General features: G+C 44.2%; 2 protein-coding genes across 2 annotated transcripts in view; one reads left to right on the forward strand and one right to left on the reverse strand.

Moving 5' to 3' along the window:
* LOC127231843 (leukotriene A-4 hydrolase-like) overlaps positions 1-16,001 on the forward strand; it is an 820,404-nt gene that overhangs the window by 610,774 nt on the left and 193,629 nt on the right.
* The window catches only part of Thsd4 (thrombospondin type 1 domain containing 4), a 522,646-nt gene that overhangs the window by 498,708 nt on the left and 7,937 nt on the right, over positions 1-16,001 (reverse strand). The window lies entirely within an intron of this gene.

The raw sequence follows: 16,001 nt of genomic DNA on the forward strand, positions 1-16,001 counted from the left end.
TAGAAATGAACATGGTTACTTTTTAGCATCACTTGCCTAGAAAAAATTCCTAGAGCCCAATCAGGTAAAGAAAATGAGATTCAAAAAATGTGAGAGGGCTGGCAAGATGGCTCAGTTGGTAAAGACACTTGCAACCAAACATGCCAATCTGATTTTGATCCCCAGGTCCCACATGGTAGAAGGAGAAAACTAACTCACAGAAATTGTCTTCTGATATCACCATGTACGCCTTGGCAAGCACACACACACACACACATACACAAATAAATAAATGTTAGTACAGTTGTACTAATAAAAGCACACATACAATAGAAGCTATTAAAAGAAAAATGCCACTTCCCAGTCATGATGACCAGGATTTCCCAACTGGAAGGTGACATTGAGTGAACACCAGGGAACAGCCTTCCAGGACACTCTGTACAGTCCCTGACTGTGATAATTAATCATTGGCAAGTTGAGGGCATTTGGAATCTCCTAAAAGACACACCTCTGACTGTATCTGTTGAAGCGTTTCCAGAGAGGTTTAACTGCAGAAGAACCATCCTGAACGTGGGCAGCACCTCCCAGGATCTGGGAAATCCAGACTAAATGCAAAAGGAAACAGAGAAACCCAAACAACCATCAGCGTTCATCTTTCTCTGGGTCCTGACCGTGAGCATCACATGACCAAATGCACACTATGCTCTCAACAGGCATGCCTTCCCTATTGTGATGGACCATATCCTCTCCAACCATGACAACAGACTACTCTTCCCTTAAGTTGAATCTATATTTGGTTACAGAAACAATGTGCCAACTCACAGAGATGTTCAGTAGACTACCTCAGGTTCTGGGGTGATGACACCTTGGCATGAGGCAAACTGCACTAGAAATCCAGTGGCTTCTAACTGGATAATACCCGACCTGAGAAGGTCATTTTGGCAAATCAGAGTTTCAATTTCCTAGCTGTATAGTATAATACAGTCAAAGTACAGCGTAGCAATTAAAAGCCATGGCATAGATGAACCTTTAAAAGAGCTCTTCAGATGAAGGAAGCCAGACACAAAAGAATGCATGTTATATGACTCCATTTACAGGTAGTTTCAGAATAGGAAAACACAGATAATAATAGAAATTACACGACTCTGTGAATTGACTAAAGACTTTTACATTATTGATGAAATATGAGTTATCTCTCAATAAAACTATTTTAAAAATACTGCCTAGGGCTGAGGATATAGCTCAGAACTAGAGTTCTAGTTTAGCATGGGTAGGGCTGTGGGTTCACCTCCCAGCATAGAAACAAAAACCCTGTATAAGATAACACAGGTGGGGGCTGCAAATGTGAGTCACCTGGTAGAATACTTGCCTTGCATGCACAAAGCTCTGGGTTCCACCCCATCACCATGTAAAATAGGGCCAGCATGCCTGTAATCCTACTGCAGGCGTCATGCAGATTAAATGAGGAGACCTGTGAAATGTGTGTGGACAGTCACTGGTGGATAGTGACACTGACTAAAGAGTAGTTCTGGTGATACTTATGCAAAAAAGGAGCAAAGTGACACTTAGGGCATGTCATCAACCTAAAATTAGGTAGAGAGAACGCCTCACCTACAAACACCATTTACTCCCATGTCCTTACCAGATGGAATTTCTACATATTGGCAAGCAAGCCAGCTGTCTGGAAGCAAAGCATAAATAGTATTAGAAAGGCCAGGAGGGGAGGTTTGTATGGAATGTGATGGAACTGTGGAGAAGAGAATGACCTATCCCTGCACCTCCCACTACTCTCCTGCACCTCCCAATGCTCCTTTCCAGAAACACAGATGCATGGAGCAAGAATACAGGGTGGGGGACAGACATATGGCAGACAACACCCTCTCACAGAAAGGCAGAGTTTTCAAAGATTGTTGCTCTCCACGTTCTTCCCAGGATGTCAAGAGTGTAGAGATAAATAATTATAAGGATTTACAAAAAAAGAAAAGGACAATCATGAGAATTGGACAAGCCTATTCACAAGAAAAAGGAATCTAGATTTTAAGTTCCCAAAAGCCCTTCTGGGGCTGTTAAGAAAGGAAAGCCTCTTAGCTGTAATCACTCCTAATTGCCCATCAGCAGCTCATGAAATTACCCATGGTATCGGAAGACCTTCTTGGTCTTGACTGCCCACCAAGAGTTATGGTGTGATCTACCAGGAAGAAGGCCAGCAAAGTGATCTGTTGAAGAGCCATGGGAATCCTGGCACATCTTCTGCCTGTGGGCTACAGAGGAGGTACCCATCAAGATGAGGCACTGAACTCAGAAGGCCCAGCAAGTTTTGCTAACCTCCTAATAAATATTCACTCAACAAGAGATGTGCTTGGGTTCTTTCCACAGTGCTAAGACAGGAGATGGGGAGGCATCAAGATTAGCATACGAAGGCAAAGCCTGAAAACCTTTGACCAACATATAGTAGGCAATAAACATAAGGGCCAGAGCATGCAGGAGAGGAGAGGAGGGTGCTATGTATAGGGCCCATAAAGAGAACTCTAGGACCTAGGGCCATTGAACTTGTAACTTTCTTCACCATGCCCAGTTTGTGCAGTGCTGGGGATTGAACCAAGAGTTTCATGCATCTGAGGCAAGCACTCTACCAACTGAGCTATCTCCTGAGTGCCCACAAAGCATATAGAATTATCCACACAACTTAAAAAACAGCTTTACAACCAAGCACTGCTGACGCTCCCATCCCTATCTCCCTCTGTGCGTGTTAGGGTTTCAGATCTTTATCCTCCCAAAGGAAGGCATCCACTTGCATCCCATTAAAAACGTGGCTTCTTTCATCTGTGGCCCACCCACTAAAAATTTATATTTGGAGTATATTTTTACGTGGTCACCATAGATAAAAATAAACAAATAGCCAAACACACTGGAGTTAGATGCATAATTATGTTTTGATCTATGTAAAAAGAAAAAATTAACTACATTGTAAAATAAGAAAAATAAATAAATAAGATTCAAATTTAAAAAAACTTAAACTACACAATTCTTAAAACTGGAGGGCACTACTCTAGTATGTTTTTTGACTAATTTCTCATCAGCTGTTCTGGTTTGGATTTTTGGGTTTTGAGACAGCCTTACCATATCATAATGCAGGCTGACCTTGAGCTTGTGACCCTCCTGCCTCAGACTTCAAAGTTCTGGGATCTGGTATGCCTAGATTCTCATCGGGTTTGATTAGTCATCCCTAAAGATGGTTGAGGAACTTCCTCTGGGAGAACTGTCAGCTCTCTCATGTCCTCAAGGTTCACACTGGCTTCTGTGAGGTGTGGTCTATTCAACCAGCTCTGGTTGTCTAGCTGTGGATCCCCACCACCCATAAGGACAGCATGAAATTAATTCTGTTGGTCATGATCAGCATTTATTAACAGGCAAACTGAACAAAGGAGAGGAGAAATAGCAGCATTTATCTCACATAGGGAGGGTATGCCTCACTGTGGTTTATAGTGAGGCAAGGTCAAAGTTCTCTCTCAGAAAGGCTGGGCACAGTGATGGATTAGAACTATGATTGTGTGTAAGAAAAAATGAGAAGCCCAGTAAAGCCTGTTCACTAAGACCCTGTAAACAGTGCCAGGCTGATTTTGATGAGATGTACAAGAAAGAGCCATTGTTAGCTCTTGGGGGGAGGGGAGCAGGGTAAGACGAGGTTCCTGGAAGATACTTTAGGCAACAGTGGGCTGAGCTGTTGAGTAAACAAGGGCTCCTTTGGGGCTGAGTCTCCTTTTGAGGTTTGCTCATGATTTACAGCTTTGACATTGAACACAATGTCTAACAGTAAGAGTGGACGCTCCCTAGGGATTGGACATTTCACCTTCTCTCAGATCCAGTAAGGCTGAACAAGTCTCCCAATTTGTATCGGTCAAATTCCCCACACCCTAGGAGGCCATAGGGATTGAGACACCCCTCCCCAAAAAAAGCAGCATTGTAGATCCAAGCCAGGGCAGAATATAATTCCCTCCACCCCTAAAGATACCAATGTGCCCTGACCTATGACACAACCACACTGTTCCCTACTCTGAGTATTTTTCCTTCGCTTTGTTCTCATGGTATGAACAAAGCTCCCACCTGACACATCTGGTTCTGAAGAGATGGGCCTGCTCAGCCCCTCAGGTTAACACCAGAAGGGCCCAACTCCAGGTCCCTGTTCTCCCTCCTCAGCCCTCTCTCCCACACACATGCCTGGAACTCACACAATGTAAAGCAATCACCCAGACAAACAAACTCACTAGTCCCTGGGTACAGGAAGTGACTCACAAGAAAAGAATCAGGGTCAAGGACTTCAGAAGGAACCTGGCTATGTCCCAGCTACCCCAGCCACCTGTGTCTCCATTATTAGGGACAGACATTTCACTAGGCACCTGAGATGGTATACAGCATGCTGTACAACCCTCAGCCAACCTGGGAAACTGACATCTGGATAAGGGGCAAGGACTAGGGAAAAGGGTTGATAGTGGATGAAGGCTTCCAGAGTCAAGGGACTCAATGTGTTTGGAATGGACAAACCTTGTCCTGTAAAAAGAACTGGAGAATGGCAGAGAGCTGAGGACTAAGGGTCCAGATGTGCTTGTGGAAAGACATGGAGTAGAAACCAAGGTCTAGGGACACTGGAAAAAGAAGATCCTGTCCAGTGAGGTGGCAGCTGGAGAGGACAAAGGTGTCTCCACACCTCAACTGAGAAAACACTGTGAATGGGGGACAGAAGCAAGAGGGAGCAAATGAGGCTTCATTTCCTCAAGGGAGCCCCTGCTTAAAGCGAATGGGTTATCCTCAGCAGGCAGAGGACGAGATATCCTTCTAGGCACATCCAGCCTGCAACAACCTGCAACCCACTGGCTACACACAGCCAAGCACATTCATAAATGCAGCCAAACATTCAACCACAAACTTCTTTAAAAACCATTATGATGAGAATGTTTTTTATATAACTAGATTGCATAGTTCTTAAGAGTGAACTTTGTAGATGACAATGCTATTTTGCAAAGTCAAAAGGCTGGACATGCCAGCAACAGTTAGCATGGACAAGATAATCAGCAAGCATGCCAGCAGAGGTGGGGAGGAGGTGAGGGTATGGTCTAGAACCTTAAGAGAAGGGCCTATCTCTATCTTTTCTTTGAACAGATATCAGACATCATCTGCCTATACTCGCTCATCAATAGTTAGGAAGCATCTAAAGGCAAGAGACTATAGTTACCTTTGTAAGTGTTCCACATTCAGGCATACTGCCTGGGGCAGGGCAGGCATGCAATAAAAAGCTGGCTGAACAAATGACACATGTGATGTGTTTCTTTTGGCGGGGTGTGTAGGCACAAGTGGAGACCAGAGGCCCATGTCAAATGTCTTCTTTAATTGCTATCTGCCTCACTTTGTTTTCTTTTTCCATTTTTTTTCCGTGTGTGTGTGTGTGTGTGTGTGTGTGTGTGTGTGTGTGTGTGTGTGTTCAAGCAGGGTTAGTTAGTTTGTTTGTTTTGTTTTTTGTTTTTGTTTTTTGCGTATGTGCATGTGAAGGCCCAAGGTTGATAGAGGAATCAACCTTGATCAGTTTCCCTCCTTGTTCTTTGGGGCAGGATCTCTCTCTCAAACTCAGAGTTTTCCAATATGACGAGTCTTACTGGCCAGCTTGCTCTGTGGAGAGCCCATCTCTGCCACCCAAGGCTGGAATTACAGGCAGATGCCACACCCATCTGCCATTTCACATAGCTTTCTGTGGATCCAAACTCTGGTCCTCCAGCTTGTATGGCTAGTGTTTTCACAGCTAAACAATCTCTCCAGCCTTTCGCCTCGATTTTTGACACGAAGCCTCCTACTCAACTTTGGAGCTGACCTATTGGCTACATAGGCTGGCCAGCAAGCTCTGGGGATCCCCCTGTCTCTACCTCTCCAGTGCCAGAGTTGCAGGTCCCACACCTGGCTTTTCATATGAGTGCTAGGGATCTGAACCCAAGTGTTCATCCTTGCATCTCCCCACTCAGAGCTTTACATACCAGAAAGCAGGACTATCTTATGTCTCTCCAGCGGCTACTATGCATGATCAGCAAATGTCTCCAGAGAGCCCTAGGAGCAATGGACACACCAAGCACTGCAGATGCAGACACAAGCCACCTCTGTGGAAGGTCTGACCTCTCAGGCCTGCTCCATGCAGTCACGAATCCACACAGCCCTTTCAGGAAATCCTGCCCCAGGTCACAGGGCACACAGGGAAACTGACCTTGGGCCCCAACCTGGTCACATTTTCAGCTTCTGCCCCCCCCTATGGAGGACAGCCAGAGGAATGTTCCCCCAACACATCTGTCCTTGGCTGACGGTCTTTCCTCCCACCACGTCATGGGGCCCATCCCTTTTTTCCTCTGTAGCTCAGCCACAGAACTCATTTCTTCCCATGGCACCCCCATACTGCAGCCTGGCTGGCTCACCCTGAGCAACGAGGAAACACACAGAATGTGAGTTAGGAAAAAATGTGGAGATCTATGCAAACTCCCTGGCTACTTGCAAGCAAACACAGTACCACAGGCTTTGTCCTTCATTAAGGGAAAAACCCTTCCAGCGCCTCTCTCACCTGGAGAAAGTTGGTTAGCCAGAACAGATAACATCATCTTTGTGGTCATTAACACTTCTAGGGTTTTTATATTTGTTTTCAATGCTAAAAAGAAAATCGTTTCCCAGGTAACTAGGGAAAATATTCATGTGTCGAAATATCAGGCAGGCAGGATATTTCAAATACTCGAGCCATTTGCGCCAGCTTCTGCAGAGTTGCTTTTTCCTTCTGCAGAGTTGCCTTTTTCAACTTCAGAGGCCTCAGATCAAAGGGGAGGGGCTTTCTCCTCTGGCATTGGCATCTTACACACAGGAGTCCATCAGTCTGGTGACATTATTTAAGTCTCATATACAGAACTCTAATCTAGCAACAGTCACCTTGTATCACTGTGACTTCTTCATTTTTTCTGAGTCTTAACTTTTCACAGTGCTTGGGCACAGCAGGTGACATCCAAGTCGTCTCTTCAAGGCAGTTTGCACAGCTGGGGATCTGAACAGCAATGGTGGTCTTCTATAGCAACTGCTAAGGCTTTCTGAGATTAACACAGTGGGCAGCATTCTCCACAAAACTCCTAAAGCCTGAACACCCAGGAAAGTTCAGCTGGAGGCAGAATCTGGCCTTCCCCCCAACATTCCCCCCATACAACTTCTCCCAGAATCTTCTTCCAGGAACAACTATACTGCATGGGTTGTGCTTATCAAAGGACAAAGAGCAGAGTATCTCAGCTGGGCTCCTCCTGCAGCTTTTCTAATGGGCTTCCCTGGGCCTTCAACAGTGAGCCCTCTCATTTCCAACACCTACATGTGATCTAGTCACTCTGGCCAAAGGAAGGTGGCCATGGGATAAGGAGAATGTCGACTCAGACCACCTTTCCCGTCTTGTGATTCAGGTGTTTTCTTCATTAGGATCCATGTCACTGCCTACAATGGTCCTTTGTCATTCAGTGGAGCACCTGTGCCCATGCACACACATATACATTCTTTCTCTATATTCTTTCTCTCTCTCTCTCTCTCTCTCTCTCTCTCTCTCTCTGACACACACACACACACACACACACACACACACCAAGGAATGAGAGGGTTCATGTATGTGTTAACAGTACAAGAACAAATTGCTAGAGAGCAAGTGACACATTCATTCACAGATAGATCTTCGTGAAACTTCAGAGCTGAGTGGGATATGGGTAATATGGTATTTCTATTGGGGGGTGATATATATACATATATATATATATATACATATATATATATATATATATATATGTTCCCGGGTTTCAATCCCCACTCACATAAATGAAAAAAAATCATATACTTTTATTAAGAAAAGTCAAACTCTTATGGAGCAATGTAAATAGGAAAGTGCTAATTATTTACTGTCTCAAAATCTAATGTCAAACAGCTCCTGGCATTCAACATCAACTGTACATTCCCCAAAGAGCGGTTGGTCCATGTTCTCTGATACACAACACCCAGGCTGCAGCTGGGCTCCAGCCAGGGGAAGTGTAAGCTGTGCTCTGCCCAACTCATTCCCAGCCAGCTCTGGCCTTGAGTCTAGGATCTCTCCCCAGTTCCCTGCATGCCTGCTCCTGAGTGTGAGCCATAAATCAGCTGGGTCCACTTTGTGCCCTCTGTGCTTCCGAGTGTCAGGGGAATGAATTTGCCTTTTCCTGCTCTGCTCCTGAGGCCTACGCCTCCAGGTTTGTGTTACAATGTTATTTTTTTAAGCGACAGGAATCTGGTCAATGATTTGTGGCAACCACCGTTATATCCTGTACGCCAGAAGCTGAGTGGGCCTTTAGAGAGATGCAGAAACCTAGCAAATTAGGTCATGAGCCCTTGACATGAGCCATGACAAGCCAGCATCGGGCCAAGCTGAATCAGGTGTAGTGATTAAAAGATTAAGCCAATACCAAAGAGATGCCCAGGATAGAAACTAAGAAAGCTTTGAAGGGAACTGAGCTCAAGAAAAACAATGAAAGGAAATTGGGCTTGGGAAGAAGAAAGCTGTTAGCAGACCCTTTGCTTGAACCCCATCAGCACCGCTGAGATTCCATTCACATCTGTCTCCCTTTACTGGCTCGTGCTAGCCTTCAGACCAAGCTGGAAAAATTGCCAGCAACAGCACGAGCAGCACAAACTCCCTGGACCTGACCTCTGTGACTGGGTTCCACACTGATCTCCCAGGAGCCCCAGATCTCAGAACCTATCCACTTCCTGTTGGTGGCTATTTCAGAGCAATGAAAAGACCCAGTCCTGAATGTCAGTGGGGTGTTGCCATGTCTCCGGAAGATGAGAGCTCGGTGCTCACCCAGGCCTCAGTGAGCCCCACTCCAGTCTTGGGCCCCCAATCTTTTGCCAACCCTCAGTCTGTCCCCTACATTATCTCTCCAATAAGTTCTCCATCATGCCCACCCCTACCCAGCCTCATCCAACTGCGATCCATTCAACTGCAATCAGTGTTTCTCTGACTTCCCTACACTTCCAAGCAGGGAGCTAAAGAGATGGCTCAGTGGGTAAAGCAATTGCTACACAAGTACGCAAATGAAAATTGGCAGTGCTAGACAATTCCAAAGAACAATGGGCAGTCATGGCAATGCAACTGTAATTCCAACATTTGGGAGGTAGGGATAGGAATCCCCAGAGGAAGCTGGTTATCTAGACTAGCTGAGTTTGTGTGACCCAGAAACAATGAGAAACTCAGCTCAACAAATATAGTGGAACAATAGAGGAAGACATTCAACAGTAACCACTGGCCTCTACACACACACACACACACACACACACACACACACACACACACACACACACGCGCGCGCACACACACACACACACACACACGAATGCATGCGCACACACTTACATATTGGCACCCAAGGCACACATGAACACGCATATACGCATGAGCCCAATCACAGATGAATAGGCACACCCGTCACCATGATCTATGTACCTGTCCCTCCAACCACTCCACTTTGTTCTCATCACCCTACCACACAAATCCATGTGAAGCTTCAAGACTGTGTTAATAAAATTAACCTTGGATCATGGGGTGGAGCCAATGACTAGTTGACAGGAAGTAGCTAAGAGAGGATGGAGGAGCCAGGAATACAGACAGAGACACAAGGGAAGGAGTAGGGTGGGATTTAGAGATTCACAGGGGGCAAGAGGTATTGGTTTGGGACAAGTGGAGAGATACTTCTCTTGCTGGGTCTCCACCCAAAAAGGAAGGTCAGCTGGTTACTTTTCAGCTTTTCTGACCTAGCAGGTTTTCACCCCAACATCTGACTCCCAAGTCTTTATTAGTAAATAGAATGATAGATGTAGTTACAATATCAGTACTGCTGCTAAGCTGACAGAAAAACAACAGATGGGGCTGGCTACAAGACTTCTTCGAGTTGAGGATGTGTCTTATATTACATTTGAAAACTTTGGGGAATGATTCCAACCAGGATCTTTGAGCCCTGACTACTCTCTCCTCCCCTGGGACTTAACAGGCACAAATATTGGACATGTGACCTATAGCTTTGGTGGGTCAGCTTCTCTCTATGGTCCAGGTTGGGTAGCTTTACAGTATCTTCAATTTGTTGTTTCTATCCTCTTGTCTCTGTTCTCCTATTTAGTTCATCCAGTGAGATCTGATTTCAGTTATTATGTGTTTCCCTTCTAAAAATTCCACGCCTGATCAAAAACCTAAACATGAAGCTAGAAACTATTTTTAAAAATTGGAGAAATACTGCATAGCATTGGTATGAGTGATGATTTTTTTTTTTTAATCTGATCCCCCGAGCACAGGCAACAAAGCAAGAACATGAAAAAGATCACACCAGACACAAAAGCATTTACATGCAAAGGAAAAAGGAACAGTGTGAAAAGATAGCCTATAGGCTAGGAGAAAATGTTTACAAACCACACATCTCATAAGGAATTAATACCCAAAATATGAAAAGAACTCAATAGAACAACAAACAAACAAACAAACAAACAAAATAAGTAGCCTAGGGGCCTTATTATAGCAGCTATCAAAAGAGCACATACAAACGCTTAGCAACTGTAATCACTAGGAAAATGAACTCTAAAGCAGGGATGAGCTTCCGTCTTATACATGTCAGCATAGCTAATATCCAACAGACTTGAGATGACAATTGTTGGTGTGGATGGCAGGGGGTGGAACTTTCAAATAACAATGATGGGAGTTAGAGCAGCCATAATGGAATACTGTATGGAAATCTTTCAAAACACTAAACTTTGGCAGGCCAATTCTTTTCATATGTATTCTAAAGTACTCATTCCATTTAATGAAGAGATGCATGAACTCTCAGGTTCCTTGCAGCATTGTTCCCAATAACCACATTATCTAAGGATGGATAAAGAAAATACTAAGCAGAATACTACTCGGCCTTTGAAAAAAGAAGGAAACCTTGCAATTTAGGACAATACGATAGAACTTGAGAATAGTATGCTAAGTAAAATAAGCCAGACACAGGAAGGCACATCCATGTTTTCACTTACATGTGGAATCTAAAACAGTCAACCAATGGAAACAGAGTGCAGATGGTGGTGAATGGTAGCAGAGTGAAGGCAAAAGAGACAGTCAAAGGCTACTCAGAGGTCCTTGGTGCTTAATATATTGCATAGTTTGGTGTGTAGTTAATGACAGCATACTATCTATTTTATAATTGCTGAGTACTTCTCAGATGTCCTCTCTACAAAAAAAAAAAAATGACAGGTATCTGAGATGAAGGAGAATTAGCTTGCTTTAAAGACCCCACTTTGCAATCCAGAATTAGACATCATGACAGTTGGTTTATAATAATAATTTTATTATTTAAAAATAAAATTTCCAGGGCTTACTGGTGAAACACTTACTTGTCATGTGCCAGACCCAGGATTCAATCCTAACATTACACAGATAGATATAGAAAACTAATATATAGACAATTGACAGAGAGAAAGACATATAATACTAGATAGATAGATAGATAGATAGATGTTAGGTAAATGATTGGTGGACATCTAGATGGGTGATTGATTGATTTATAGATGGGTGAATAACAGATCAATAGATGGTGGATGTTTGCAGATAGATGGTTGATAGATTAATCGATGGTGGATAATAGAGAAAATGTTCATTTTTGAAACCTTTTCATTATTAAGATTTTTTCATTACTTTCATTACTTTTAAGAATATTGGTAAATTTTTATTGTGGTGTTTCCATGACGGTGGCTTTTAAACCTTTACAGAGCACCTCTCACATCTTTGTCAGATTAGTGCTGGCCTCGATCCATTGTCCTTTTTCATTCAGTAGAAGATCTTCCTGGCTCTCATGACTGATTCTGTGCTAACCCTGCACATCGTGGGCATTGTGCTGTGAACAAAGATCTTACTAAAGCGTCCATTTAACTGTCTTCTTTTGACATGCTGAAGTTGGAGAGGGCCTTTCCCCTCATCATGCTCAGATGGGGACAGAAGTCCCCACTTGGTCTCCAGTGAGGAAGGGAGAGTCATCAGGATTCTGGATAGGATAGTGGTGGTTCCTGGTCTCCAGCATGTCTCCACTAGCATTGCCCTGCTGCTGGGAGGGAACAGGCTGAAAATGAAACATGACACACATCACAGTTCCTCACATGGCCTCCATTGAGTCCACAGGTGGGGGCAGACAAGAGGGATGCAAGTCTTTGTTTCTGTGGATGGTGGTAAGGTCATTATGGCTACTCTCAGGGAAAGGAAGGAACATCTTATGGCTGCTGGATAAGTAAGGGTGAAGGCTTGTCTCAGTTGAGAAATGTCCCTTATAAATGATCTAGCCAATCACTGTTCATTCAGGAATGAAGAATTAGGTGAACAGTGGTAACACACACCTTTAATCCCAACACTCATGAGACAGAGGCACACGGATCTTTGAGTTTAAGGCCAAACTGTCTACAGAGGGAGTTCCAGGACAGCCACAGCTACATGAAGAAACCCTGTCTCCAGGGGGTGGGGTGGGGTGGGGGTGGGGTGGGGGTAGTGAAGAATGAGTGATACGGCAATAGGCAATGACTACTGGAAGTCAAATGGAAAACCAACTGCCCAGTCTCCATGACCACTTGTGGATATACCAAAGAGCTCTCTGCACTAGAGGAACACCAGCCCCCTGCCCAATGAAACAATGAAACAAAACAAAACCCTCACTAGCTAAAAGACAACAGCTGCCTCCCTTCACATCCTGCTAGCCCCCGGGCCAGAAAGCATACATGGCTATGTGCCATTGCCCCCTAAACAACACAAACACAACGCTTGCTCAAGTAGGGTTTCCATCCAACACATACAGCAAAAGCAAGTTTGGGAGCCAAGAACCACAGCCTCACAATCACCTTCAGGGCTGGTGGTCTCCCATCTGGAGAGAATCCTGCTTTCCTGCCCATTGGAATCTCTGAAAGCAAGATACACCCAGGAGCTGGGGAGGTGGGAGCAGCCAGCAGGCCAGGCAGCCCCTCCTGGCTGGAGAGCTGGGTCTGCATCCAGCTGGAGCCATGGTTTGTGGAGCTGGGGCCTCTCCTCTGGCCCCAACCAGCAGTCTACACAGAGCTGCATTTTGTCCAGTAAGGGAGAGCTGGTGACCCGGGTGGGGAACTCGGCTTTCCAACAGCCTTTGTTTTTGTTTCCATTTAAAAAGGTTAGTGACTTTATTGCATGTGGAAAGAACCAGAGAAACAAACTCAAAGAGACTCAGAGTGTTTTTGGAGCTGACCAAAAACATAGGACTTTTGAGTCTAGTTGGGAGGAAAGGAACAAGCTTATCCTGCATTCACCATGTGCCAAATGCAAGCCTGAGAGCGCCTTCTATGCCCTCCCATGGTAGATTCAGCCAGATTAATCAAGTCCAAATTCCTTACCACAGGCCACCAGGAGGTCAGGAGTCAGAGCTATTGGACTCCAGGATCATACAGAATTCATGTAGAATGAGACTGATGTAGAAAATTCCTTTTCAATCAGGAACCAAAACACCATATAATGCATTCATCCATCAATATTCTTGGGGTGGATGGCTCATGGGCATCCCCACTACCACCAACAGTACCCATGACTACTCAAAAAAAAAATATATGTATATATATATATATATATATACACACACACACATATATATATATATATATATATATATATATATATATATATATCCATACACTTTAAATTACTCCTGGGGGTATTTATACTATCTTACACAATGTAACTGCTATGAAAGTGGCTACCTTATACAAATGGCATGGTATTTATATATGGTCTACGCACATCCTCCTGCCTGTACATTTTAAACCATTCCTGGATTACTCACAGAGCCTCATGTACTGGACATGTTATATAAATGGTCACTGCACTCTATATCTCTAGTAAATAAAGACAAGAATGAATGTCTGAACATGTTCAATACTTGTATAAATGTTTAAAAATGCAATCTGAGCCAGGCAGTGCTGGTGTAAACCTTTGGTGCCAGCACCCAGAAAGCAGAGGCAGGTGGATCTGTGTCAGTTTGAGACCAACCTGGTCTACAGAGAAAATTCCAGCGTAGCCAGGACTACACAGGAGTCCTGTCTTGAAAACCTAAAATAATAACAATAGCGATAATAATAAATTATATAGACATATTCAATCTGCAGATGGTTGATTCTTGAGAGGGGTTAGTATATTACTGAAGTCATTAGATGCTAAGAATTTTTAAAGTGTAATGTTTTATTCACTACAATACCTACTCAAAGTGTGATAAACTTTACTATGATGACTCAAGTTGGTACAACCCAAGCTTATTAAATAACCTTTTTTTTTTTTTTTTTTTTTTTTTGGCTAAAATGTATGAATTGAATTAGATGCTTAGGGACACTGGCACACCTATGATGTCTGTGGACTCCCTGGGACACGGCTGTGTTTAAATGTGAAACATCCCTATCCATTTGTATATTTGAATCTGCCCCCCACTTGGTCCTGTTGGGAAGGCTGTGGGACTGCTAAGGGGCAAAGCCCTTTCAGAGAAAGTAGGCTGCGGTGTGTGGTAGGGAGGGAGTATCCCCACTTGCTGTTCTCTTTCTGCTTCCTGACTGTAGATGCAGTGACATAGTCCAGCTTCCTGCGCCTGTTGCCACTCCTCCCTCACTTCCTGCCATGTCTTCCCGGCCAAGCTGGGGTCGTCCTCCCGAATTATATATGAGCGAGATGAACCTTTCTTCTCGTCACCTGCTTCTCGGCAGGTGTTTTGTCACGGCAACAATACAAGTTACTAACACAAGTATGTTCAGTCATTCTTCCTAGCATTAAAAGTCTTCAGTAATGTGGTCATCCAGTCTAGGAGTCAGGAAACTCTATTGAACAACAAACATATTGGTGTGTGTGTGTGTGTGTGTGTGTGTGTGTGAGAGAGAGAGAGAGACAGAGAGAGAGAGAGAGAGAGAGAGAGAGAGAGAGAATGTGGTTTGACATGTGATATGGATGTTGGGATGATGAAACTGTCATCACAATATCCATAAAGCATTTCAAAGATTTTATTTTTATTTATATATGTTTATGTATACAGGTCCCACAAGAGATAAGAAGGCATCAGGGACCCTGGAGCTGCTGTTATAGGCAGTTGTGAACCACCCAATGTGGGTGCTGGGAACCAAACACCCATCTTCCACAGGAGCAGCAAGGTCTCATAACCACTGAGCCGCCTCTCCAGCCCCTATATAAAGTTTTATTGGACCGCACCAATGATCTTTCAATTGGGGACTGTCTGCAGTGTCACTCATGCTCAAAAGGCAGCACTAATCAGGTGCATTAGGGATCCATGACCTGCAAAGCCCAGATGCCAACTCTCCGATCCCTTGAAAGGACCAGGCTGCTGATCCCTGCCTGATACCATTTGTCAGATGGTGCTTCTAGCCAGGCTGAGAGCCCAGTGAGAAGATGAAAAAGGCAACAACAGAAGCAACCTCATAGCTTCTCACAGAGCAAAGGAACCATCATGGCACGCTCAGAGGAGGCAATGTTAACAGATAACTGCAGACTAGAAGCAATGTCACAGAAAAACTGTGTGTGGAGGTTATGTGTGTCATGCATATGCACACAATGTACTCATTAGGTGGGGGAGGGGAAGGAAGATTCACTTATGAGGGTCTCAATTCTGAGAGGTAATAAAGGATATGACATTCTCATAAAGTATAAATGGCTTCCACTTCCTTTAACCCTTTCTCTTCCCCCAAGGTTTCTTACTGGATCTCTCTGAAGTCCCACCACTGAGTACAGCCCCTTTCATCTGGGCTATTCACTGTGGTTATTATAATGACTTTCCTATCTGCCATCTCCACCTAAGGCTGTAAGAACCACCACATTCTTAGAAACACCATCTTGCTTACCTATTATACAGACAGGGTTTCCTCGTGCTCATTAAGGAACATGGGAGGCCTCCATGTCTGCTTTGATTTGAATGTGCCTCTCA

The sequence above is a fragment of the Phodopus roborovskii genome, unplaced genomic scaffold (assembly GCF_943737965.1).
Source record: "Phodopus roborovskii unplaced genomic scaffold, PHOROB, whole genome shotgun sequence".
Classification (NCBI taxonomy): Eukaryota; Metazoa; Chordata; class Mammalia; order Rodentia; family Cricetidae; genus Phodopus; species Phodopus roborovskii.